Consider the following 26,049-nt stretch of genomic DNA (forward strand, 5'->3'; position numbering starts at 1 on the left):
GTAAGACCCTGTCTGAAAAATAAATTTTAAAATAAAAACTAAAAAAGAAAAGAAAAAGAAACTGACAGGATATTTGATATCAAGGAATTGTTAAATCTTATAGTGTGGTAATGGTACTTTTTGGTAAGAGCCCATATCTTTTAGAGAAACACGAAATATTTAAGCACAAAATATGTTTGGGATTGCTTCAAAATAATATGAAAAATAATATGGAAAATGGTTGAGGGTACAAATAAAACAAGATTAGCAGTGAGTAAATATTTGTTGAAACTGGGTGATGAGTACATGAGGGCTCTATTTACTTTTGTATGTTTAAAATCTTCCTGAATAATATGTTAAAAACAAAAAGCTGTCCATCTACTCTTTGCCTACACCATGTAGCTAAATGTGGCTTTAAAAAGGAAAAAAAGAGCCAAATGCAGGGGCTCATGCCTGTAATCCCAGCACTGTGGGAGGCAGAGGCAGGAAGATCACGTGAGCCCAGGAGTTTGAGACTAGCCTGGTCAACGTAGGGAGACCTTGTCTCTACAAAAAATTTTAAAATTAGCCAGGCATGGCGGTACTTGGCTGTAGTTCCAGCTACTTGGGAGGGTCAGACAGGAGGATAGCTTTATCCCAGGGGTTTGAGACCAGCCTGGGCAACATAGTAAGACCTTGTCTCTACAAAAAAAAAAAAAAAAAATCAAAAAATTAGTGGCACATGCCTGTGGTCCCAGCTACTTGGGAGGCTGAGGTGGGAGAATCACTTCAGCCTGAGAGGTTGAAGGATACAGTGAGCTATGCACCACAGTACTCAAGCCTGGCTGACAGAGCAAGATCCTATCTCAAAATTAAAATGAAATAATAAAAACAAACACATTCATACTAAACAGTTCTCACATAAAATTCACAACAGCTAACTTCAAATGGTCTCTTAGCTCAGCATAACAATCAAAACTTTTGCCTTATCCATTCATTCTCCCACTCCTCTATTTGGTACATTTTATGCCATTTTCTCTTTTCTCAAGCTATCAATGAATACTTTCTCGCCCATGCTCACTCCTAGCTGCTGCCCTTCCTTCCACTTCCTCAGTGAAAGAAGGCGGCAATCACTACCACCATTTGCCCTGTCCTCTCTCCTGTTATTCACTGTAGATGAACTGACTGCTCTTATCTACAGCCAACTCCTCCACTTGAACGCCAGACTCCAAACACTATTGCTAAGTCATTCCCTCTTCTCCCTCCTGCATCAGCAATATTTCCCTCTCTACGGGTGCATCCTCATCAGCACTGTAGAAACACACTCTTAATTATCTCATTGAAAAAGATAAGCCATAACCCCAGTTTCCTCTCCAGCTACTTACTCGTTTCTCTGCTCTCCTTGACAGCAACACTCCGAGAAGCTGTAACTGTCTCCAATTCCTGTCTTCCCATTCTCTCTCAAAATCACCCCAAGAGGCTTTTGCTTCCTGACTACCCTACCAAAGCCTCTCCCGTCAAGATCAGCAAACAATTTCCAAATTACTAAATCTGATGGTCAATTTTTAGTCATCTTACTTAAATATCTCAACATCTAGTATACCATGTATATTCTTATTTTGTCTAAACATTCCCCTCTCCAGAATATAAACTCAAGGAAGACAGAGAAGGTCTGTTTTGTTCACAGTTTATCTCGAGCAATAAGAACAGTGCCTGGTACATGGTACCATATTTTTTTCATATTTTAACGTCTCTGAAAACCAAGCACAATTAATGACATCGTATAATTGCTATTTGTTTCTTTCAAGCACCTGAGGCACTACCAATCTGAAACAACTTTTAATTAGAATCTCTGCTTAAATTTTGTTGTACCACATAGGAAGTGTGAATTCAGACCTAGAACCAGTTTAAATTCCCATGAAAGTTTTTAGCCCTCCTACATACCATCAAAGTTGAGACACAAGCTGCCTTGCTATGCCTTTCTGTAAGGTGGGTTTACTTCTCATTTCCATTCTCATGTAGTTTCCCAGCTTTATGCATGGCCCTTAACAGACTGTCCATCTTGGGCTTATTTCCCTTTTCTAGTAGTACATCAAGTAATGGTGCATCTTACAACTGATGAAATCAGAAATAGCAATATAAGCATGTTATCACAGAAATGGAGGTAACAAAAATACTAACTAAAAAAGCTAAAAGTGCTTCTGAGAAAAGGGAAATAAAGGGGGGCGCTGCTTTTTTAAAACAAGCTTTACAAAACTATTTGATTCTATAAACCATATTCACACATAACTTTGATGAAAATGAACCCTGAAAACCAAAAGAAAAAAAAGAATTATATGCTCTTTGAGAAAAAAATTAGAAAAAAAGACACGAAGAAGTATGTGGACATGGGGGAAATGCAGGGGTCAGAAGGTGAGAAACCCTTGAGTCTGGCAAAGGCAAAATAAAGAGGAAGGACAAAAACAAAAGGAAGAAAAATCTAGGACAGCTTTGCAAGTACTGGAGACAAAGCATGCTAAAACAGCCTAAGATAGAAAAAGTCAAAATTGTCAGGCTGTTTTCATTGAAATTGTAGGAAATAGTACAGAAATAGACTTTTCCAACCAAGCTCCCTATTACCTAATGTACATCTCCACCTGGATATCCCACAGGAAACTCAAACTGAACATGTTCCTAGTAAAAGAGCTGTTTAACTCAAATCATTTTCTGGAAAACATGGGGGTGGGTGGGATTTCTGTATTTACATATAAAGGATTAAGTGTGTGAGGGGAAAAAAAAGAATATCCATAATCCAAGTAAAATACACCATCAATTAAATTTTCCATATTTCTCATGCTTGAAAATTTAACACATCTCAACTAAGTTCATCCACTCCCAAGCCTGTCCTTCTTCCTACAGTGCCCATGTGGGTGGCACTACTTAGTCTCCCGGACAAGAAACCCAGGAAGTGACACACGTTCTTCCCCTTATTCTCCCATCTTCATCCAATCCAATCCTGCCTATTTCTAAATTCTCTTGAATTTATCTTTTCCATTCCACCTTCCTTCTATTAGGACTTCAATCTTCCCTGGAGTACACCAATATTCTGTAACGTTCCAACCAGTCTCCACATAACTGCTGAGGGGATCCTTCTACATTGAATGTAAGCCTGTTCACGGCATTCTCCTGCTTAAAACCCCCTTATCTAAAGTTCAAATTCAAGCTTCTTAGCATTACAAATAAAATTCTTTACGAACTGGCCCCAGTCTGGCCCCCACCCTCATTTAAAATTACTTACTCATTCATTCATTCAGTCAGCCATCATTTTTTTTTTTTTTTTTTTTTTGAGACAGGGTCTCCCTCTGTCTCCCAGGCTGGAGTGCAGTGGCTTGATCTAACTGCAATCTGCACCTCCCGGGCCCAAACAATCCTCATACCTCAGCCTCCTGAGTAGCTGGGACCACAGGCTCACACCACTAATTTTTGTATTTTTTGTAGAGATGGGGTTTTGCCATGTTGCTCAGGCTGGTCTCAAATTCCTGAGCTCAAATGATCTGCCCACCTCGGCCTCCCACAGTGCTGGGACTACAGATGTGGGCCATCACGCTAGGCCAATTTATCCTTTTTTTTTTTTTTTTTAAGAGCTAGGAGTCTTACTCTGCCGCTCAAGTTGGAATGCAATGACATCATCATAGCTCACTGAAGCCTCAAACTCCTGGGCTCAAGTGGTCTTCCCACGCCAGCCTTCCAAGTAGTTAAGACAACAGGCACGCACTACCATACCCAGCTAGCTTTTCTTATTTTTTGTAGAGATAGGGTCTTGTTATGTTACCCAGGTTGGTCTCAAACTCCTGGCCTTAAGCGATCCTCCCATCTTAGCCTCCCAAAGCTGTGGGATTACAGGAGTGAGCCACAGCATCCAGCCGGCCAGTAAATATTGAGCGCTTATAATATGCCAGGTTCTATACTAGGCACTGGGGAATATACTAGTGAGCAAAACGGAAATGTCTTGCACTCTCCTAGCTTACAGTCTAATGGAGGAAACTGCTCAAATACATGCACCCACTCAACATCTTTTTAATACCTACTTGTATAAGCACTCTTCTCAGGACAGGAAATACAGTGACAAGAAAGATCAAGTTCCTACCCTCAGACAGTTTACATTCTAATAAAAAACATGATACATGCCATGAAAATAAAGTTTAGGATGCGGTGATATCCACAGGGAGAGAGAAACCTGAAACGAACTGAGGAGTCAGCAAAGACTTCTCTCAGGAAGTGATAACTGAGGTCAGAGCCTAAAAATGAGAAGGTAATGACAAGGAAAGGGGTGGTGGCAGTGAAGAACATTCCAGACAGAGGGAATAGCAAGTACAAAGGCCCTGAAGTGAGTGGGAACACAAGGCATTAGGGAAATAAATGGCCAGAGTAACCAGAGGGTAGGAATGGTGCCAGATGAAGCTAACAACATAGGCACTAAAATATAAATAAAATAAATGATCACTGTGTTGGGAATGGATTATTAGGGGTACAAGAGTGGAATCAGAGAAGCTCATTTAAAAGGCTATTACAGAGCTGAAGTCCAGAGCGGAAGCCAAATGATACACACGAATACCTGAATCAGACAGATGCCTAAAGGGCTAGGAGCTACAGAAGAGTTTAGGCCACAGGCCATGTACTCAGCCCAAAACAAGATGGAACTGAGCATAAATTAAGAAACAAAAAGGACTGCTCCATCCATGAAATGAGAAATAGAAACAGCTCACTAGCTAGGAGAAGAGAAAGTCTTGCATTTGGGACTAGGAATGGAAAAAGTTACCTGGAAGAAACTGGATCCCAGTCCTGTACCATTCATAGATGTGAGATCTAAATTCATACTAAACATGTGGTAGAGGGAACCCAAGCTGATACTTTATCATAAATAAGATTCAGAACTAAAGAATGAAATAGTACCACAGTAGAAGCAAAGGAGAAACTATGCAGTAGGGAAGCTTCCACAATCTGAGGTACATAGGACTCAAGTTCAGAGTTAAAGAAAATACACACACATACACAGACAGAGAAACAAACCTTCCATGAGAAAATCAGCAATGAAAGACAGCACCCCAAGAATAAGAATATGATGAAGACAAGGAGATGCTAAAACCCCTGTACACTGTTGGTGGGAACGTAAAATGGTGTAGCTGCTATGGAAAATATATGACATGATCCGCTAATCTCACTTCTGGATATTTATCCAAAAGAACTGAAATGAGGATCTTGAGGGACACATGTTTACTGTAGCATTATTCACAATGGCCAAGATGTAGAAACAACCTAAATGTACATCAACGGATGAATTAACAATAAAATGTAGTATACACATACAATGGAACATTATTAAGCCTTTAAAAAGGAAATCCTGCCACATGTGACAACATGGATGAACTTTGAAGCATTATGCTAAGTGAAAGAAGCCAGTCACAGGACAAATAATGCATGATACCACTTACATGAGGTATATAAAATACTCAAACACACAGATGCAGAAAGTAGCATGGTAGTTGCCAGGGGCTGGGGAGAGGGGGAAATGAAGAGTTGCTATTCAGCAAGCTGATTAAGTTCTACAGGTCTGCTGTAAAAGATTGTCCTTATAGTTAATATTATAGTATTGTACAACAAAAGATTTGTTAGAAGGGTAGATTTCACATTAAGTGTTCTTACCACCAAAAAAAAGTAAAATAACAATCTGGGTCAGGCGTGGTGGCTCATACCTGTAATCTCAGCACTTCGGGAGGCTGAGGCAGGTGGATCACCTGAGGTCAAGAGTTCGAGACCAGCCTGATCAACATGATGAAACCCCGTCTCTAATAAAAATACAAAAAAAATTAGCTGGGCATGGTGACGGGCGCCTGTAATCCCAGCTACTTGGGAGGCTGAGGCAGGAGAATTGCTTGAACCAGGGAGGAGGAGGTTGTAGTGAGCCAAGATCACGACATTGCATTCCATCCTGGGCAACAGAGTGAGACTCTATCTCAAAAAAAAAAAATCTGAAAAACAAGGTTGTAGGTCTCTAAGATAGGAACAACACAAGGATATTTACTTTCACTGCTTCTCTTCAACATTGTATTGGAGGTTCCAGCCAGAGCAATCAGGCAAGAAAAAGAAATAAAAGAAGGCTGGGCACAGTAGCTCACGTCTATAATCCCAGCACTTTGGGAGGCCAAGACAGGAATGTTGAGACTAGCCTGGGGAACACAGCAAGACTCCATCTCTGTAAATAAAAAATATTTTAAATTTAAAAATTTTTCAATTAAGAAGTAAAAGGAATCCAGATTAAAAAGAAAAAAGAAAAGCAAAACTGTCCCTTTTTTTTTTTTGGCCCGAGACAGAGTCTTGCTCTGTCACCTGGGCTGGAGTGCAGTGGTGCGATCTTGGCTCACTGCAACCTCCACCTCCCGAGTTCAAGGGATTCTCCTGCCTCAGCCTCCGGAGTAGCTGGGATTATAGGCCTCTGCCACCAAACCCAGCTGATTTTTTTTTTTTTTTTGTATTTTTAGTAGAGACAGGATTTCACCATGTTGGCCAGGCTGGTTTCGAACTCCTGACCTCAGGTGATCCGCCCGCCTCAGCCTCCCAAACTGCTGGGATTACAGGTGTGAGGCACCGCATCTGGCCTTAAAGTTGTCTTTATTCGTAGATGACATGATCATCTGTGAAAAAACTATCTGATGAAATCTAAAAAATAATAGTAAATGAGTTTAGCAAGGTTGCAGAATATAAGGTCAATATAGAAAAATCTATTGTATTTCTATATACTAGCAACAAACAATCACTAATTAAAACTACAAATACAAAGCATCAAATATAAAATCTGTAAAGATAAATCTGGAAAAAAAAAGATGTGAAAGATCTGAACACTGAAAACTACACATCATGGAGAGATATTAAAGACCTAAATAAAACGAGTTATATATCTACCTGTTCATAGGTTAGAAGACTCAATATTGTCAGCACGCCAATTCTCCCCAAACTGATTCAATAGATTTAATGCAATCTCAATCAAAATCCCAGAAGACTTTTTTGCAGAATCCAGCAAACTAGTTCTCTATTTTTTTTTTTTTTTTTTTTTTGGAGACAAGGTCTTGCTCTGTCCCCCAGACAGGAGTGCAGTGGTTTGATCTCAGCTCGATGCAACCTCTGCCTCCTAAACTCAAGTGATCCATCCCACCTCAGCCTCCCAAGTAGCCACGACTGCAGGTGCACACCATGAAGCCTGGCTAATTTTTGTATTTTTGGTAAAGACAGGGTTTCGCCATGTTGCCCAGGCAACATGGGCTCAAGCAATCTGCCCACTACAGCCTCCCAAAGTGCTAGGATTACAGGGGTGGGCCACCATGCCCAGTCCAGCAAACTAGTTCTAAAATCCATATGAAAATGCAAAAGTCTTGGAATAGCAAAAAAGACTTTGAAAAAGAAGTTGGAGGGCTGGCCAGAGCGGTGGTTCACGCCTGTAATCTGAGACAGTAACATCACTTGAGGCAGGAAGATCACTTGAGTCCAGGATTTCAACATCACCAGCCTGGGCAACATAGGGAGACCCTGTCTCTACAAAAATAAACATAAAAATAGCGGGGAACAGTGGCCTGCTATTGAAAGGAAATAAACAGATGAGCCTCAGTTTTCTTGTCCCATAAAACAGGAAAGCTATCAAAGACTACTAGGATCACATTAAAAGGACAAAGGAGCCAAATTAAATGGGTTCCCACTGAACTACGATGAGACAATATGAACGTCAATAAGAATAACGTCTATGGTGCCTGAAATATATTAAAAACATAAACATCCATTAATTTATAATCACACTCTAAAACAAACAAAACACATTAGTCACTTTTGGAGGTTAGTGGGACACTAAGTCATTTCATTAGTCTAAATACAAACAAAGATAAATAATTCTGCCTTTCCTGTACAAACCATATTTCAAAGTAATCAAAAAGTTAATGAAGGAAAAAGTCTTCTTTATAGAAAAATTCTACCTAATAAATACAGAATAATAAAATTAGAAAAAAATCCCTATTTTGTATGCCTTAAAATAAGAATGGATCTAGTCAACAATCATCAATGGCTGCTAAAATCACTGGATGATGGAAAACTTTTAGAAAAGGATGGATAATATTGACAATACTCATCAAAAGTAGTGAGTGGGAAGAATAGAGAAAACTAAGAATGGAAAAAATGTTAATAATCACTGAAGCTAGACGAGTCCACATGAGACTCAATTATATTATTCTTTCCATTTTTATTGTTGAAAATGTCCACAATTAAAAAAAAGATATGAAGCCAACTGGCATAATTAAGATGAGAAAAAGCACTGGTGAGTACACAGATGTTACTATATTACCCTCTTTTTTTTTTTTTTTTGGACGGAGTTTTACAGTTTTGCGCAGGCTGGAGTGGTGAAGTGGCGTGATCTCTGCTCACCACAACCTCCGCCCCCTAGGTTCAAGCAATTCTCCTGCCTCAGCCTTCCAAGTAGCTGGGATTTCAGGCACCTGCCACCACACCTGGCTAATTTTTGCATTTTTAGTAAAGATGGGGTTTCACCATGTTGGCCAGGCTGGTCTCAAACTCCTGACCTCGGGTGATCCACCCACCTCAGCCTCCCAAAGTGCTGGGATTACAGGCATGAGCCACCATGCCCGCCCTACTCTCTATTTTTATCTGTGGATTTGAAATATATATATATATTTTTTTTTTTTTTTTTTTTTTTGAGACAGAGTCTCACTCTATTGCCCAGGCTGGAGTGCAGAGGCATGATCTCGGCTCACGGCAACCTGCACCTCCCGGGTTCAAGTAATCCTCCTGCCTCAGCCTCCTGAGTAGCTGGGACTACAGGCCCCCACCACCATGCCCAGCTAATTTTTGTATTTTTAGTAGAGACGGGGGTTTCGCCATGTTGGCCAGGCTGGTCTCGAACTCCTGACCTCAGATGATCCACCTGCCTCCACCTCCCAAAGTGCTGGGATTACAGGTGTGAGCCACCAACCCCAGCCTTAAATATTTCACAGTAAGCACGGTTTAAGGTGGAACTAAACTACCAAAAAATTAAATATGATTGAAGCATACAGAAGGAATATAACTTAAAGCATTCGTTTTTTTAATCACTCATCTTTAATAATAAAATAGGTTCCTATGCAGTACCTACCTCAGACATAAACTTAAGGTTCTGTTTAACAACAACCAAAAATAATAATAATAATAATAGGATGGAAAAGTGTCACTAAATAACATCAAGACCTTAAATATCATGACCTTAAATTCATATCCAAGCAAAAAGACAAAGAATAAGTTAAACCAACTTGTTTACAAAAATAGTTATTTATCAAGTAATCTTTTATAGTAGAGCTGCCTCAATTAACTGCCTCAGACTTAATCTCAATTGTGTAGCTTATTTCCTTTCTTTCTTACCAGGGATAAAGTATCTGAATGAATGTGTCATTAAATTAAGGGATATTTTCCCAAAAACAATAAAAAAGTTTAAAAATAAAAACTGTCATTTATAAAATACCAAATAAGGCCTCTGACTGAGAAAAGAAATCTATGTAATGTTTGGGCCATTAGCCCTTTTCTATTCAATCAGTCTTATCCAACTCACTCAGCCCAAACTTAAGACAGAAAAATTCTGGCCGGGCAGGGTGGCTCACGCGTGTAATCCCAGCACTTTGGGAGGCCGAGGCGGGTGGATCACGAGGTCAGGAGATCAAGACCATCCTGGCTAACATGGTGGAACCTCGTCTCTACTAAAAAAAATACAAAAAAATTAGCCGGGTGTGATGGCGGGCTCCTGTAGTCCCAGCTGCTCAGGAGGCTGAGTCAGGAGAACGAATGATGTGAACCAGGGAGGCGGAGCTTGCAGTGAGCCGAGATCGCACCACTGCATTCCAGCCTGGGCGACACAGCAAGACTCCGTCTCTTAAAATAAATAAATAAATAAAAAGAAAAATTCTGAAGCGTAAAGTGGTTTTGAATTTTACCAGTATATGAAATAATACATAAGAATTACCATATAAAGTAATATTTAACAAATTATATACTCAAAGTAGAATTTTCTATTTGTCTTTAATATGATTCAATATAAATGCATATGATATGTTTCATCATGTTTGACACTCTTCTTTTATCCCTTTTTACTACAATGACCATGACATAAGAAAATTTAGGTTTCAACTGATGTTAAAGCACATTTCTATAACTGGTGGCTTTTTAAAAATGTACATACTATATATTTGACTTTTTTTTTAATGTATATATTTTTTGAGACAGAGTCTTGCCCTGTTGCCCAGGCTGGAGTGCAATGGCACAATCTCGGCTTACTGCAACCTCCACCTCCTGGGTTCAAGCAATGCTCCTGCCTCAGCCTCCTGAGTAGCTGGGATTACAGGCACGCGCCTCCACGCCCCGCTAATTTTTGTATTTTTAGTAGAGACGGTGTTTCACCATGTTGGTCAGGCTGGTCTCGAACTCCTGACCTCATGATCCACCCACCTCGGCCTCCCAAAGTGCTGGGATTACAGGAGTGAGCCACCGCGCCCAGCATATTTGACATTTTAAAAGACAACAGAAAACAAATACTTCTAAATCCACAGATTACCCCACTTCTACCCCCACTTTCAGCTGAAAAGTTTTAAGAAAAATCTTACAGGTTATGAGGACCAGATGGAGATTAAAAACAGATTCAGAATTTTTTTTTTAATTTTAATCTAAAAGGGTTCTATGAGCCAGAGGAATTCCCAATTCACTTTGAAATTACCATACCTATTTTGCCGTATCAAACATTTCAACTGTTAATTAAATGAACTACATAACATCCTTAAAAATCAGCCAGAGAGGAGAAAAACAAGTATCATCTTCATTATTGACTTCAAACCAAAACTTACTCTTTCAAAGTAGTTCAACCTACTAAATATGTCTACTGTAAGATTTTTTTTCTTAGAAAGTAGTATTCCTGGCCGGGCGTGGTGGCTCAAGCCTGTAATCCCAGCACTTTAGGAGGCTGAGATGGGCGGACCATGAGGTCAGGAGATCGAGACCATCCTGACTAACACGGTGAAACCCCGTCTCTACTAAAAAAACACAAAAATCTAGCCGGGCGAGGTGGCGGGTGCCTGTAGTCCCAGCTACTCGGGAGGCTGAGTCAGGAGAATGGCGTAAACCTGGGAGGCGGAGCTTGCAGTGAGCTGAGATCTGGCCACTGCACTCCAGCCTGGGCGACAGAGCAAGACTCCATCTCAGAAAAAAAAAAAAAATAGTATTCCTTCTTTTTCATTCCTTAAATGGTATTTCTTTTTTTTTTTTTTTTTTTTTTTTTTTTTTTTTTACGCCATTCTCCTGCCTCAGCCTCCCGAGTAGCTGGGACTACAGGCGCCCGCCACCTTGCCCGGCTAGTTTTTTGTAATTTTTAGTAGAGATGGGGTTTCACTGTGTTAGCCAGGATGGTCTCAATCTCCTGACCTCGTGATCCGCCCGTCTCGGCCTCCCAAAGTGCTAGGATTACAGGCTTGAGTCACCGCGCCCAGCCGAGGGCTGACAATTTAAAAGATGGTTTTAAAAAAATGTGCTACACAAACATTAATCAAAAAATCTTATTGGTATTCATTCATTAATATTAGTAACACAGACAAAAAGACTTAAAGTGAAAAAGCCAGGCACGGTGGTGCACGACTGTAGTTCCAGCTACCCAGTAGGCTGAGGCAGGAGGATTGCTTGAGCCCATAAGTTTGAAGCCAGGCTGGGTTATAATATAGCAAGACCCTACCTCAAAAAAAAAAAAAATACTTAAAAGCAAAAGGCATTAATATGTGATCATAAAAAGAGAGCCCACAGGATTTATCAAAAGAGAACCATTTACGCCTGGAGTGAGATACGCCTCTCCATCGTGAACAGGTGTGTCAGCAGGGGATCTAGGTAAGAACGCCCCTGCTCCCTCCCCACACTCCCATCCTCACCTCCAGTGCCTGCCTGCTCTCCACCAGGCCTAATCTCTTCAGGTTCTTTATCTCTGCTTATGCTGTCCATCAAAGAAGCCCCAGACTCCCACATCTCTCATCTCCCACATTATTATTATTATTTTTTTTTAAAGTTCTGTTATCCAGGCTGGCGTGTGCAGTGGCGCAGTCTTAGCTCACTGCAACCTCAACCTCCCAGGTTGAAGCAATTCTCCTGCTTCAGCCTCCTGAGTAGCTGGGATTACAGGAGCACATCACCGCGCCTGGCCAGTTTTTTTTTTTTTTTTTTTTTTTTTAGACGGAGTCTTGCTCTGTCACCCAGGCTGGAGTGCGGTGGCCGGATCTCAGCTCACTGCAAGCTCCGCCTCCCGGGTTTACGCCATTCTTCTGCCTCAGCCTCCCGAGTAGCTGGGACTACAGGCGCCCGCCACCTCGCCCGGCTAGTTTTTTGTATTTTTTAGTAGAGACGGGGTTTCACCGTGTTAGCCAGGATGGTCTCGATCTCCTGACCTCGTGATCCGCCCGTCTCGGCCTCCCAAAGTGCTGGGATTACAGGCTTGAGCCACCGCACCCGGCCATGCCTGGCCAATTTTTGTATTTTTAGTAGAGATGGGTTTTCACCAAGTTGGTCACGCTGGTCCCAAACTCCTGACCTCAGGCCATCCACCCACCTCAGCCTCCCGAAGTGCTGGGATTACAGGCATGAGCTACCACGCCCAGCCTCATCTCCCACACTCTAATCCCCACACTGTTCTGCATATCTCTAGCTCTGTCTCCACCTCTCCAAATTTTGAAACACTTCTACTGTTCCCTACATTTTCAGCAACTTCTCTGAATATTCCCTTCAATTTCTTGCTCTAATTAAAAGCTGGTTCTCCTCTGGGGCCACACTGGCCTCTGAGGCCCGAAAGTGGTATAAGTTACCTTCCCCATACCTCTCATACCACTGGACCTGGGAGTGAGGTAAATGTCCTCCTTGCTCCTCACAGATGTTTCCAAATCTGTCTCCCTCCTTATTCCCTAAAAAAACACAAAACATTACATTGAATATCCTATGAAAATCCTATTACGCATTACCTGGCTTACTGTGACTTTCTATACTACTATCTTAACTCTCAGTGATTTCACAAAGATAATCTTTCCATACCCTATCTCTCTGAATTCCTTGTCTCAGTTCTTTAAATTTCTCACCTCCACTGATCTTGTCCTTCACCCCCTCAGCCCATGATCTTGCTTTCACAATATCAATTATCTCCCACTGTCCAACAATGACCCACTATCTTCATGGTTCAGTCTCTCACATACCCAAACTCCTGCAGCTTCTGATCCCACCAGGACCTTCCATCCACTGCTTCTCCCATCTTTTCACTATCTCTTAGCCACTTCATGTCCTCCCCTCCTTACCTGGTTTGAATTTCACAGTATGTTATACCACTACCTTGCATACACAGGTACCCTCTATCCCTTGCCCTTCTCCTGCTTTGTTCGGCTTTATTGGCAAAACCCCTCCCTGGTTAAATCCACTCCAAATTTACACCCCTGCAGCTGAATACAGCTGGAGGAAACAAACCATACTGACTGATCTCACTTTAAATTTATAACCACAAAGGCCAGGCATGGTAGCTCACACCTATAATCCCAGCACTTTGGGAGGACAAGGCAGGCAGAACACCTGAGGTCAGGAGTTTGAGACCAGCCTGGCCCGGTGAAACCCCATCTCTACTAAAAATACAAAAATTAGTTGGGCATGATGGCACGTGCCTGTAATCCAAGCTACTGGGAGGCTAAGGCAGGAGAATGGCTTGAACCAAGGAGGTGGAGGTTGCAGTGAGCCAAGATTGCGCCACTGCACTCCCATCTGGGAGACAGAGCGGGACTCCATCTCAGATAAATAAATAACCACAGGCTGGGCACGGTGGCTCACAAAATAACCACAGGCTGGGCACGGTGGCTCACACCTGTAATCCCAGCACTTTGGGGGACTGAGGCAGGCGGATCACTTGTGGTCAGGAGTTTGACACCAGCCTGGCCAACGTGGTGAAACCCCGACTCTACTAAAAAAAAAATACAAAAATTAGCCAGGCATGATGGCACGCACCTGCAATCCCAGTTACTTGGGAGGCTGAGGCACAAGAATCACTTGAACCTGGGAGGCAGAGGTTGCAGTGAGATCGCACCACTGCACTCCAGCCTGGGAGACAGAGCAAGACTCTGTCTCAAAAAAAAAAAAAAAAAAAATGTAACTGCAAACCTCAAGAGGCTCTCAATGCTCCCTGGCAATCATACAATATTTCCCTGCTGCAGCCATTCTCCCATTCTCCTAAACAATTTCACACCTTTTCCTCTTTACACAAACCTCCATCACCCTCCTCATCCTCACTCTCGGCTGAGCACTTTATTTCCTAATTCACTGAGAATATTAAAACAATCAGAAGAAAATCTTCACAAACTCCCACTGTCAATTCAATCCACCTACTTGATGGGTGGGTTGCAGATATATTTTGAAGATTAAATCAATAGGAACTGGAGATATATCTGATGTGAGGTATGAGGAAGAAAAGGGAATCAAAGACAACTTTTAGATCTTTCCTCAAATATTAGTTTCTCAACAAGGCCTTCCCTCACTACATCTGAATCTGTATCTCTCTCCGTCTCTATCACACACACAAACACACATATACATTTATATACTTACATGCTCACACAGTCTCCCCCTCCTTTGGTGGGGTTCTTTTTTTTTTTTTTTGGAAATACCATTTATTATCCCGTGAAACACTAAACAGTTCACTCCTTCACTTAATATCTGCCCTCTCCACTAGAATATAAGCTGCATTCAGGCAAGAATTTTCATCCTTAGTTTACTCTTCTGTACCTGGCTCATAGTAGGTACGTAAGAGTATGTACCTGGCTCATACATACTCTTATGTACCTGGCTCATAGTCACACCTGTAATCCTAGCACTTTGAGAGGCTGAGGCGGGCAAATCATCTGAGGTCGGGAGTTCCAGACCAGCCTGACCAACATAGAGAAACCCTGACTCCACTAAAAATACAAAATTAGGCCGGGCGCGGTGGCTCAAGCCTGTAATCCCAGCACTTTGGGAGGCCGAGACGGGCGGATCACGAGGTCAGGAGATCGAGACTATCCTGGCTAACACGGTGAAACCCTGTCTCTACTAAAAAATACAAAAAACTAGCCAGGCGAGGTGGCGGGCGCCTGTAGTCCCAGCTACTCGGGAGGCTGAGGCAGGAGAATGGCGTAAACCCGGGAGGCGGAGCTTGCAGTGAGCTCAGATCCGGCCACTGCACTCCAGCCTGGGCGACAGAGCGAAACTCCGTCTCAAAAAAAAAAAAAAAAAAATACAAAATTAGCTGAGCATGGTGGCACATGCCTGTAATCCCAGCTACTTGGGAGGGTGAGGCAGGAGAATTGCTTGAACCTGGGAAGTGGAGGTTGCGGTGAGCTGAGATCGCGCCATTGCACTCCAGCTGGGCAACAAGAGCGAAACTGTCTCAAACAACCAAAAAAATACGAAAACATACACTTTTAAATAGGCATAAGTGTAAGCAGAACAATCTGAAGGCACACACAAGGCTTATAACAGAGGTTACTTCTGGAGAGAGTAATGTTAATTAGGACAGTGTTATTTGGAAAGGGCTAGTGTTAGGGATCAAGGTAAAGGGGACTTTTGCTTCACACACTCTACATTTCTATAATGCTTGAAATTTTTCATTATTCATAAATTACCCTGAAGTAAAAGATAAGATGAATAAGCACTTCATACAGTATAAAAATTCTTGTATCAGCACAAAATATTTTTCGAAGGATACAAAAGGGAAAGTGCTATCTATGGGGAAGAAAACTGGGAGACTGTCTTCACCATTTATTTCTGTACTGTCCAATTTTGTTTACTGCATGCATGCACTGCTTTAAAAATTTTTAAGTGCATTTTTAAAACTACACTAGGACAAGAACTATTGTGAAAGTATGTAACAGATTTTAATGGCTAAAAGCAGCATTTGCATCCACCCAAAAGACTTCAGTGATGTTTAAGAAGTCACCAACTGACTTGGAAGGCACTGTAGGCAGAGTTCACAGAATAGATAAAGGCACAGAGGCACGGCAAGAGACAGGAGAGTTCAGGACAAAGCTGCAGAGCACAGGGAGAGAGGACCTTCAGAAGATATCTGAATAATCACCAGTTTCTGAATGCATACAGTTTCCACTGCTTATTCAAAGAAAATAACCAAATTTAGACTTACATATGGCTGTTTGTTCTGCTTAAAAGCTACTGTCTGACTCCAAATCATGCTATAATGAAATGGCATGTCTACCTATAAACCTGGAAGAATATATTCATCAGTTCAAGATGGTTCAATCCTGACTGGAGGATAAAATTCTAAATAATTACTTTGGATCGCTTATTCTCATCTATCTTCTTTTGAACACCCCATAAAACCAAGATGCAATAAGCATAAAACAATGATAATACATAAATCACATACTATTAAATGTAAAAAGTAGGCTTCTCTGACCCAGTTTTCAAAAAATTCTCATTGTGGCAATTACAGCAAATGTCTCATAACAGGGCAGAATGAAGAAAGATGATCTAAATCTCAGCTAAAACTAGAGTCATTATTGCCATTAATTCTTAGGAATTAATTAAACATTGATAATATACTGATTTCTGCCAAAGATAAACTGATTTTATGTATACATGTTTCTAATTTATTGATTTGAGAGCATCAATTAAAAGCAAAGTATCAACACTAACAGAGTCAAATCTTTATTGATCATAAATATAAGTTTTGTTGCCTTTCCACTCCTACTTGGAAAAACTAAGCAAAATTTCCTTCCAATTCAGGCCACATGTGGCAAAAATAATTACAACTATAGTATTAGCTAATAGTTATTGAGTGCATGCTACATGTACTCATGGAGTGTTTTACAGCAATTAAAATTCAATAGTCATAACTCAACAAAAAGACAATCTAATTTGAAAATGGGCAAAGGACTTAATAGACATTTCTCCAAGAAGAAATACAAATGGCTAATAAGCACATGAAAAGATGTTCAACATCACTAGTCATTAGGGAAATGCAAATAAAAAGCATGAGATACCACTTCACATCTACCAGGATGGCTAAAACTAAAAACAACAACAACGACAAATGTTGACAAGGATGTGGAGAAATCAGAATCCTCATACGTTGCTGGTAGGAATGTAAAATGGTACAGCCACTATGGAAAACTGTATGGTGATTCGTCAAAAAGTTAAATATAGAATTACTATATGTACACTATGACACCGGCTTTTGAGGAAAAAAAAAAAGAATTACTGTATGACCCAGCAATTCCACTTTTAGGTACAGACACAAAAGAACTCAAAACAGGTATTCAAACAAATACTATACATGAATATTCAGAGTAACCTTATTCACAATAGGCAAAGGTGGAAAAGACACAACTAACCATCAATAGACAAATAGATTTTTTTTTTTTTTTTTTGAGGCAGAGTCTTGCTCTGTCTCCCAGGTTGGTGCCATCTTGGCTCACTGCAACCTCTGCCTCCCAGGTTCAAGTGATTCTCCTGTCTCAGCTTCCCGAATAGCTAGGATTACAAGCACATGCCACCACGCCTGGCTAATTTTTGTATTTTTAATAGAGGTAGGGTTTTACCATGTTGGCCAGGCTGATCTCAAACTCCTGACCTCAGGTGATCCACCTGCCTCGGCCTCTGCCTCCCAAAGTGCTGAGATTACAGGTGTGAGCCACTGTGCTCGGCCGATAAACAGATTTTTTAAAATGACTTGGAAGGCACTGCAGGCAGAGTAGTATATCCAAATAATGGAGTAGTATTTAGCCATAAAGAGGAATGCGGTTCTCGGTCAGGCATGGTGTTTTACACCTGTAATCCCAGCACTTTGGGAGGCTGAGGTAGGAGATTCACTTGAGTTTGAGGCTGCAGAGAGCTGTAATCACACCACTACACTCCAGCCTGGTCAACAGAGTGAGATTTTGTCTCAAAAAAAAAGAGAGAGAGGAATGAGGTTCTGATACATGAGACCAGTGGTTAAGCCTCAATATTATGCTATGTCAGAAAAGCCAGACACAAAAGGTCATACATTGTGTGATTCCATTTACATGAAATATACAGAATAGGTACATCCACATAGACAGAAAGCAAATCAGTGGTTGCCAGAAATGAGAGGAGGAAATAAAGAGTAAATATTTAATGAATATAGGGTCTCCTTTGGGGGTGATGAAAAAGTTCTGAAATCGGCCAGGCGTGGTAGATCATGCCTATAAATCCCAGCACTTTGGGAGGCCAAGGACGGCAGATCACCTGAGTTCAGGAGTTCGAGACCAGCCTGACCTATATGCTGAAACCCCATCTCTACTAAAAATACAAAAATTAGCCAGGTGTGGTGGGGTGTGCCTGTAGTCCCAGCTACTTGGGAGGCTCAGACAGGAGAATCACTTGAACCCGGGAGGCGGAGATTGCAGTGAGCGGAGATCGTGCCACTGCAGTCCAGCCTGGGCAACCGAGTGAAACTCTGTCTCAAAAAAAAAAAAAAAAAATTTTGAACTAGATAGAGTGATGGTTGTAGGCATAAAATGGTTAATGTTTGTTTTGTTTTGTTTTGAGATGGAGTCTCCCCAGGCTGGAGTGCAGTAGTACGATCTAGGCTCCTTGCAACCTCCGCCCCCCGGGTTCATGCCATTCTCCTGCCTCAACCTCCTGAGTAACTGGGACTACAGGCGCCCGCCACCACAGACCCGGCTTTTTTTTTTTTTTTTTTTTTTTTGTATTTTTAGGAGAAACAGGGTTTCACCGTGTTAGCCAGGATGGTCTCGATCTCCTGACCTCGTGATCCACCTTCCTTGGCCTCCCAAAGTGCTGGGATTACAGGCGTAAGTCACCAATCCCTGGCCGGTTATTTTTATGTTATATGAATTTCAACTCAAACATAAAATCTGGAGCCAGGCGCAGTGGCTCACGCCTGTAATCCCAGCATTTTGGGAGGCCAAGGTTTGCGGATCATGAGGTCAGGAGTTCAAACCAGCCTGACCAACATGGTGAAACCCTGTCTCTACTAAAAACATTTTAAAAAATTAGCCAGGTCTGGTGGCACACGCCTGTAACCCCAGCTACTCAGGAATCTGAGGCAAGAGAATCGCTTGAATCCGGGAGGTGGAGGTTAAAGTGAGCCGAGATCTTGCCACTGCACGCCAGCCTGGTTGATAGAGGGAGACTCCGTCTCAAAAAAAAAAAATAAAATAAAATAAAATCTGATGGGCAGAGAGGCTCATGCCTGTAATCCCAGCACTTTGGGAGGTTGAAGCCGGAGGATAGCTGAGCCCAGGAGTTCAAGACCAGCCTGTACAACACAGCAAGATTCTGTCTCTACAAAAAATTTTAAAATTAGCCAGGCATGATGGCATCTACCTGAGGTCCCAGCTACTTGGGAGACATAGGCAAGAGGACTGCTTGACCCCAGAAGGTCAAGGCTGCATTAAGCCATGATCATGCCACTGCACTCTAGGCTAGGTGAAAGGGCTAGACCCTGTCTCAAAAAAAAATAAAATTGGCCAGGCGCGGTGGCTCACGCCTGTAATCCTAGCACTTTGGGAGGCCATGGCAGGCAGATCATGAGGTCAAGAGACAGAGATCATCCTGGCTAAAATGGTGAAACCCATCTCTACTAAAAAATGCAAAAAATTAGCCGGGCGTGAAGGCACACGCCTGTAGTCCCAGCTACTCAGAAGGCTGAGGCAGGAGAATCGCTTGCAACTGGGAGGCGGACGTTGCGAGATCGAGCCACTGCACTCCAGCCTGGGTGACAGAGTGAGACTCCGTCTCAAAAGAAGAATAAACTAAACTAAAATAAAATAAAATAAAGATTAATTCAAAATAAATATCCCAGCACTTTGGGAGGCTGAGGTGGGTGGATCACGAAGTCAGGAGTTTGAGACCAGCCTGGCCAACATGGTGAAACCCCATCTCTACTAAAATACAAAAATTAGTCAGGCGTGGTGGCCAGCACCTATAATCCCAGCTACTCAGGAGGCTGAGGCAGGGGAATCGCTTGAACCCTGGAGGTGGAGGTGGCAGTGAGCTGAGATCGTGCCATTGCGCTCCAGCCTGGGTGTCAAGAGCAAGACTCTGTCTCAAAAAATAAATAAACAAAATCCAATAACCATGACAACCCCATAGCAGGGATTACTACTGCATCCATTTTACAGATACAGAAACATAAGCTCAGAGAAATTAAATGACTTGACCAAGGGAGTAGGTAGGGGAGTGGACTCAAAGCCAGATTTGTGTACTCAATGGCTTGTGCTTTTAACTAACATCTCATACAGCTTCCCTATTTTAATAAGTTAAAAGAATAATATTGGAAATATACATAGAAATAACTACACTGTCAATATTGGCCTGATCATATTATACATAGAAATATTATAACTGCTATCAATACTGGCCTGATCATAACTAACATCATTCAGTAGATACACATTTCAGGGACCAGAAACTTCAGCTGCCAAAAAGGTTAATAATATACTTGGGGCTATATCACAATGGAAATAATTAGCCAGTACAGTGTGAAAGGATGATGTGTTCTCATTTTCACTGCCCAATGAAAAATGTAATCATATAAAAATTGAATTATCATTCTACTTAATCTTGCTGAAATTTAAGATTTCAGGTAACAAGTAATCAGGGTGAAAGTACCTAATATCCTTCCTTTTTTCAGGTGCTTTTTCATCAGGCTAGAGACCAAATACACATTTAGTAGTCATTGTCATGCATTATTCCCTGTGCTTCCAAATCACAATAACATCATATAATAATATCCTGTAGTCTAATTTATAGGATCATCATAACATTATGGACTGGTAGTCTAATGACAAATGCCAAATATCAACTTTAAAATTCCTAGATACAATACAACCTTTGAGTAATAACAGAGGTGAAAAAGATTAACCAACTAAGCCTTGTTTAAAGCATTATCAACTTAAGAAGTCAGACAGCTTGGCCGGGCGCGGTGGCTCAAGCCTGTAATCCCAGCACTTTGGGAGGCCGAGACGGGCGGATCACGAGGTCAGGAGATCGAGGCCATCCTGGCTAACACGGTGAAACCCCATCTCTACTAAAAAATACAAAAAACGAGCCAGGTGAGGTGGCGGGCGCCTGTAGTCCCAGCTACTTCGGAGGCTGAGGCCGGAGAATGGCGTAAAACCAGGGGGGCGGAGCTTGCAGTGAGCTGAGATCCGGCCACTGCACTCCAGCCTGGGCGACAGAGCGAGACTCCGTCTCAAAAAAAAAAAAAAAAAAAAGAAGTCAGACAGCCATCTCAAACCTAGTGTGTCCAGTGTGTATATTCTAAATAAACAAAAAAAAAGAAAGAAAACCTTGTGTGTGCTGATAAGATTAATAAAACACAGGACTGGGCACGGTGGCTCATGCCCGTAATCCCAGCACTTTGGGAAACCGAGACAGGTGGATCACAAGGTCAGGAGTTCAAGACCAACCTGGCCAAGACAGTGAAACCCGTCTCTACTGAAAATACAAAAATTAGCCAGGCGCAGTGGCAGGAGCCCGTAATCCCAGCTACTCAAGAGGCTGAGGCAGGAGAATTGCTTGAATCCAGGTAGCAGAGGTTGCAGTGAGCCAAGATCGCACCACTGCACTCCAGCCTGGGCGTTAGAGTGAGGCTCCATCTCAATACAAAAAAAAAGATTAACAAAACACCGGCCAGGTGCAACAGTTCACACCTGTAATCTCAGCACTTTGAGAGGCCAAAGCCGATGGACTGCTTGAGGCCAGGAATTCAAGACCAGCCTAGGAAACATAGCAAGACCCTGTCTCTATAAAAAAAATTTAAAAATTAGCAGAGCATGGTGGCACAAGCCTGTAGTCCCAGCTACTAGGGAGACTGAAGTGGGAGGATCACTTGAGCCCAGGATTTGGAGGCTGCAATGAGCCATGATCACATCACTGCACTCCAACCTGAGGGACAGGCAAGACCCTGACTTAAAAAAAATCAGGGGCAGGCATGGTGGCTCACGCCTGTAATCCCAGCACTTTGAAAGGCCGAGACAGGCGGATAACCTGAGGTCAGGAGTTCAAGACCAGCCTGGCCAACATGGTGAAACCCCGTCTCTACTAAAAATACAAAAAATTAGCTGGGTATGGTGGTGGGCACCTGTAATCCCAGCTACTTGGGAGGCTGAGGCAGGAGACTCACTTGAACCTGGGAGGCAGAGGTTGCAGTGAGCCAAGATTGCGCCATTGAACTCCAGCATGGGTGACAGAGTGAAACTCCGTCGCAAAAACAAAACAAAACAAAAAAAATCAGGCCAGGTGCAGTGGCTCATGCCTGTAATCCAAGCATTTTGGGAGGCCGAGACGGAAGGATCATTTGAAGCCAGGAGTTTGAGACCAGCCTGGACCCTGTCTCTATAAAAAATTTAAAAATTAGCAGTACCGCCGGGCGCGGTGGCTCAAGCCTGTAATCCCAGCACTTTGGGAGGCCGAGACGGGCGGATCACGAGGTCAGGAGATCGAGACCATCCTGGCTAAAACGGTGAAACCCCGTCTCTACTAAAAATACAAAAAAAAAACTAGCCGGGCGAGGTGGCAGGCGCCTGTAGTCCCAGCTACTTGGGAGGCTGAGGCAGGAGAATGGCGTAAACCCGGGAGGCGGAGCTTGCAGTGAGCTGAGATCCGGCCACTGCACTCCAGTCCGGGCAACAAAGCGAGACTCCGCCTCAAAAAAATAAAAAAAAAAAAAAATAAAAAATAAAAAAAAATAAAAAAAATAAAAATTAGCAGTACCAGATAGCGAGCTACTTGCGAGGCTGAGGCAGGAGGATGACTTAAGCCCGGGGAGGCAGAGGTTGCCGTGAGCCAAGATTGTGCCACTGCACTCCAGCCTAGGAGACAGAGCAAGACCCTGTCTCAAAAAAAACAAACAAACAAACAAACAAAAAAAAAACATTTAAACCAAATCACAGGCTTCATCTGCAGTGTTATGTCCCACCTACCATTCAGCTACAATACTTTAACTTCCCATCATTACATTAGTTACAGATGAGTTTTACTGTTTTCATCACGTCACAAAGCCCCTTATGAAGAAATGCTATACAAAGGGCTCCTGCAGGACATACAGGTAGATTACAAGAGCAATTTACTATAAAAATGTAACTAGATATCCAAACAAGGTAAGCAGAAGAGTCACTTCTGCCACACACTAATGTATATTTTGAACCATTTTTAACAGTAGGCCAGGAAGAGCCAGAAGTGGGCTAACCATACCGACATGCTATGATCAGAGACCAAGTGAATAATGTAAGGAAAAGTACTGCTCAACTACAGAGGGTAGCCTTAAAACAACAGCAAGTCATTTAAGATAGGAAAGACTGCAGGTTTTACAAATTGGTCTTTTCAGTCCTACCCACATCAGTAAGAAGTAATATCATTGGCAGCATCTTCAAGTACAAAAGATATTTACTTATCTATCCTGGCTCATTCACAATCATATAATGGCCTAATCACAAACATCCTTCTCCTCTGTCCTAATACCCTTTAGCAAATTTTAAACACCACCACCACCACCACCACACACACACACACACACACACTCCACAACTAGTAACCACACATCTTGCTAATTAAGTAATGTAAAAATCATCCTTCTTACCAACAATCCAAGGTTGTTATTTATTATAGGATTTGGACCAATAAGAATCCCTGTGTAACCCTTGGAGATCCCCCAAAACCTCCAATCAACCTATGTCTTTTTTTTTTTTTTTTTTTGAAACAGAGCCTCGCTGTTTCTCAGGCTGGAATGCAGTGGCACAATCTCGGCTCACTGCAACCTCCGCCTGCCAGGTTCAAGTGATTCTCCTGCCTCAGCCTCCTGAGTAGTTGGGATTACAGGCATGCACCAACACACCCGGCCAATTTTTGTATTTTTAGTAGAGATGAGGTTTCACCATGTTGGCCAGGCTGGTCTTGAACTCCTGACCTCAAGTGATCTGTCCGCCTCGGCCTCCCAAAGTGCTAGGATTGCAGGCATGAGCCACCACACCCAGCCTTCAACTTATGTCTTAACCACAAATTAGTCATAGGCCAATGGCTGAAGAAGTTACCTTTAAGTAACGGCTATATCCTCAAACGCTGCAGAATGTTTCAGGGGCCTGCAGCTACTGAAGAATCTGTATAGAAGATGGTATATATTTCAGGAACCCATTCCTATAGGCTGCCATGGTAGATGTGAACATGGGAGAGTAAATGCTGGCCTCTGGCCCATCCTTAATATCCAGTGACTAAAGATAATAAAGTGAGTTGGGCACTGTGGCTCACACCTGTAATCCCAGCACTTTGGAAGGCCATGGCAGGAGGATTGCTTGAACCCAGAAGTTCAAGACTAGCCTGGGCAATAAAGCAAGACTCTGTCTCTACAAAAAATTTAAAAACTAGCTGAGTGCCATGGTGTGTGCCTGTAGTCCTAGCTACTGGGGAGGCTGAGGTGATAAATCACTTGAGTTCAAGGAGTTCAAGTATGCAGTGAACTATGATGGCACCACTGCACTCTAGCCTGGGTGACAGAGCAAGACACTGTCTCCAAAAAAAATAAAAATTAAAAAATAATAACATTTATAAACTTCAAATTTTTTTTTTTATTGTTTAGAGACAGGGTCTCTGTTGTTTAGGCTGGAGTGCAGTGACATGATCATAGCTCACTACAATCTCAAACTCTTAGGCTCAAGCAATCCTTCTGCCCCAGCCTCCCCAGAATACCTAGGACTACAGGCGCCAGCCACTACGACCAGCTTGCTTGCTTGCTTGCTTGCTTGCTTATTTATTTAGTTAGTTTGTTTGTTTGTTTGTTTATTTAGAGATGGAATCTCGCGCTGTCGCCCAGCCTGAAGTGCAGAGGCGCAATCTCGGCTCACTGCAATCTCTGCCTCCCGGGTTCAAGCAATTCTTCTGCCTTAGCCTTCCGAGTAGCTGGGACTACAGGCGCATGCCACCACGCTCGGCTAATTTTTGTATTTTTAGTAGAGATGGGGTTTCACCATATTGACCAGGCAGGTCTAGAACTCCTGACCTCATGATCCGCCCACCTCGGCCTCCCAAAGTGCTGGGATTACAGGCATGAGTCACCATGACCAGCTCTAATTTTTTAATTGTTTGTAGAGACAAGGTCTTGCTATGTTGCACAAGCTGGTCTCAAACTCCTGGTCTGAAGCAATCCTCCCACCTTGGACTCTCAAAGTGCTAGGACTGAGGTGAAAGTGGCCTCCCACCAGGACCAGCCTCCCACAAACGTCAAATCTTTAGAAATATTTCAGAATCAATTCAACTGAATGGCAATTGGACTGGGTTTCAGACAGACCACCTCCAAAGTAAGTGAGAGCTCACAAAGTTTCCTATAAGGAGGCCGGGTGCGGTGGCTCAAGCCTATAATCCCAGCACTGTGGGAGGCCGAGACGGGCGGATCACGAGGTCAGGAGATCGAGACCATCCTGGCTAACACAGTGAAACCCCGTCTCTACTAAAAACTACAAAAAACTAGCCGGGCGACGTGGCGGCACCTGTAGTCCCAGCTACCCGGGAGGCTGAGACAGGAGAATGGCGTGAACCCAGGAGGCGGAGCTTGCAGTGAGCTGAGATCCGGCCACAGCACTCCAGCCTGGGTGACAGAGCGAGACTCCGTCTCAAAAAAAAAAAAAAAAAAAAAAAAAAAGTCTCCTATAAGGCTTCCAGAAAATGGCATATGAGCCTGAAGTCGCTATGTCACCCAACAATATCATGAAGCAAGATGCAGGGATAATTAACCTCCATGTAACATTTAGAAAATGCAATGGGAGGCTAAGCACAGTGGCTCATGCCTGTAATCCCAGCACTTTGGGAGGCCAAGGCGGGTGGATCCCCTGAGGTTCGGAATTCAAGACCAGCCTGACCAACATGAAGAAACCCCGTCTCTACTAAAAATACAAAAAATTAGCCAGGCATGGTGACACATGCCTGTAATCCCAGCTACTCAGGAGACTGAGGCTGGAAAATCACTTGAACCTGGGAGGCGGAGGTTGTGGTGAGATGAGATCACAC

At 42.6% G+C, this 26,049-nt stretch overlaps 1 protein-coding gene across 8 annotated transcripts in view; it reads right to left on the bottom strand.

Moving 5' to 3' along the window:
- SPATS2 (spermatogenesis associated serine rich 2) overlaps nucleotides 1-26,049 on the bottom strand; it is a 172,112-nt gene that overhangs the window by 139,169 nt on the left and 6,894 nt on the right. For 2 of the 8 annotated variants that reach the window (XM_033222196.1, XM_033222197.1), the window contains one exon: nucleotides 12,860-12,944. The exons of the other annotated variants lie outside the window; for them this stretch is intronic. The gene's annotated coding sequence lies outside the window, so the exon portion shown is untranslated. The remainder of the gene's footprint in view (nucleotides 1-12,859; nucleotides 12,945-26,049) is intronic. 8 annotated transcript variants of the gene reach the window in all.

The sequence above is a fragment of the Trachypithecus francoisi genome, unplaced genomic scaffold, assembly GCF_009764315.1.
Source record: "Trachypithecus francoisi isolate TF-2019V2 unplaced genomic scaffold, Tfra_2.0 Lachesis_group11, whole genome shotgun sequence".
Classification (NCBI taxonomy): domain Eukaryota; kingdom Metazoa; phylum Chordata; class Mammalia; order Primates; family Cercopithecidae; genus Trachypithecus; species Trachypithecus francoisi.